At 51.3% G+C, this 2,067-nt stretch overlaps 2 non-coding genes across 2 annotated transcripts; both read left to right on the top strand.

The window, feature by feature from the left end:
- The first annotated feature begins 24 nt into the window (after positions 1–24).
- DICSQDRAFT_t83 lies at positions 25–95 on the top strand. The gene has a single exon. It is a non-coding gene; the product is annotated as a tRNA-Cys (tRNA).
- Positions 96–280: 185 nt separating this feature from the next.
- Positions 281–351, top strand: DICSQDRAFT_t84. The gene has a single exon. It is a non-coding gene; the product is annotated as a tRNA-Cys (tRNA).
- The last annotated feature ends 1,716 nt before the right edge of the window (positions 352–2,067 follow it).

Here is a 2,067-nt window from a genome sequence, read left to right as displayed (position 1 = left end):
CTGTAGAATTCACACTCTAGTATCGGTTGGATGGTGTAGTGGTAACACCTCCCAGCGCATATGGGATGACCCAGGTTCAATCCCCGGTCTGACCAACTTTTCATTGTTCAACAGGTTATGAGCCCTGTGTGACGCTTCGAAGGGAGCAGGGTCAGAGAACCCCCGCCTCGGGAAATGTGCCTGAGGGTAACTTCATTTGGAAAAGTTGGTTCCTTGATTGATCACCAGAGTGTGACTTCAGGGGGAGTGTTGGAATCTGTAGAATTCACACTCTAGTATCGGTTGGATGGTGTAGTGGTAACACCTCCCAGTGCATATGGGATGACCCAGGTTCAATCCCCGGTCTGACCAACTTTTCATTGTTCAACATGTACTCTCGGAACTTTTCAGTGCTTTCAATGCTAATGTTATTCGCATACACAGTACTTGACGGGCGATCTCCACGCTGTGGATTGGATCAAACCAGATCCATACGTTACCAGAATACAATCTGTCAGTGTAATCATATTAGAACTGCGTACCAGGATCAGGCCTCTCCTTCATCCGGAATACATCTTGAAGCCTGTGCTTGACTATCCTATCCACCATGCAAATGCTCCTGGTACTCTGTTCCCAAACCAAGTCTGCTCGGTGATCTTCAAAGATTTGTGGGTCGCCCCACAATACGCTAGGCTATTGTTGACTCCTCACCTGCGGAGACTCGTGCTACAGACGCTCTCCTTCTCGGTATGTCCTGGATGGTTCTGGGATAGATTCAGGTTTAGGCTGACTTTGGTGCAGCAAGACGTTGGGCCCATGAATCCTCAGCAAGCGCCGTTCAGGAACCTCCTGCCACATATTCCGAACGCGGTGGTCAGAATGGGCAACCTCGCTAGCATCCATATCAACAGCACAATACTCCTTCAGGACTCTGTAACAGCTCGCCTCGCATCACTCTCCGCTGTTGGAGTTTGCCATCCGGCCATCGCCGAGTGACCAAATACATACAAATAGCACATCGGTACTGCCAGTTCATCATGTACCTACCTGCTCTTTAGTCCGTATGGCGACGAGCCTCTTCGGTTTGTGTTTGAGGCCTGGGTGGGGCTTTGTTCTGTCTGGGCCTGGAGAGCCCTGAGTGCCAGTTTGGTGCCCTGAACCTCTTGTCTATGTGTCTATGCCTCTCTCTCTCTCGCTCTTCCTTAACTCTATCATTCGCTCTCTGCACTCGCTATCTGCGCCCAATTCGCCATCATCGACCAGATCACACCACTGCTGCCAACAGGTTGTGAGCCCTGCGCTCTGGATCTCTGGTCACTTCCTCTATCAGCATTCACTGTTGAACTTGGACTTATCCGGTCCGGACTACACGAGGCTATGCGTCTTCTAGCGCTTAGCTGTAGTCGCTTATGTAGTATGTTACCATTTTTGGGACTCTCTGCTCGTGTACTATAGCTATGCTTCCAGACTCTTCTGGTACTGTCTAGGACAATCCATACTACTCCAGAACGGTCTAGACAGGTTGTCACGGACGTTGGACAGACGCCCCTTTTTGCCGCCCATTCCCCTCCCTTTTGTTGAACAGGCGCTGGTTTACACAGCTTGCCTAACACAGCCGTCACAAGATATGGAACGGCACAGCCGGTTACTGCATTAACCGAGGCTGTACTACTTGTCGCGGCGACTAGGCGCGTAGACTCGGGTCGACGTTCGGCGACGACCCCGTAGGCGAGCGGCAAGGAGCCGAAAAGGGAAAGAGAGAGGGAGAGTGATAAACGTGACAGAAAACTCGACGAGGGTAGAGCGGAGGTCGGCACGAAGGCACGAGACCTACGAAAGCTAGTCTTCACGCAGGCAGCGACAGACTAGTCCCAATGACCAAGTTATACATTAGCAATTGGAGGGAGATACAACGCTATGGTCACTCACCTAGTCCCAATGACCAAGAGGTCGAGATGGGGACTAGGGAGTGCCTAAGGGGTCCTTATATACTAGAAGGGCTGCTTAGCAACCAAAGACAAGGCACGAGAGCGAGGCAGTGAAGATGACAAAGGGAGAACAAAGGGCGGGAAGGAAAAGGCAAAGGCA

The sequence above is a fragment of the Dichomitus squalens genome, assembly GCF_000275845.1.
Source record: "Dichomitus squalens LYAD-421 SS1 unplaced genomic scaffold DICSQscaffold_12, whole genome shotgun sequence".
NCBI lineage: Eukaryota > Fungi > Basidiomycota > Agaricomycetes > Polyporales > Polyporaceae > Dichomitus > Dichomitus squalens.
The sequence above is the reverse complement of the archived record's forward strand: the minus strand, read 5'-3'. Positions and strand labels throughout refer to the sequence as shown.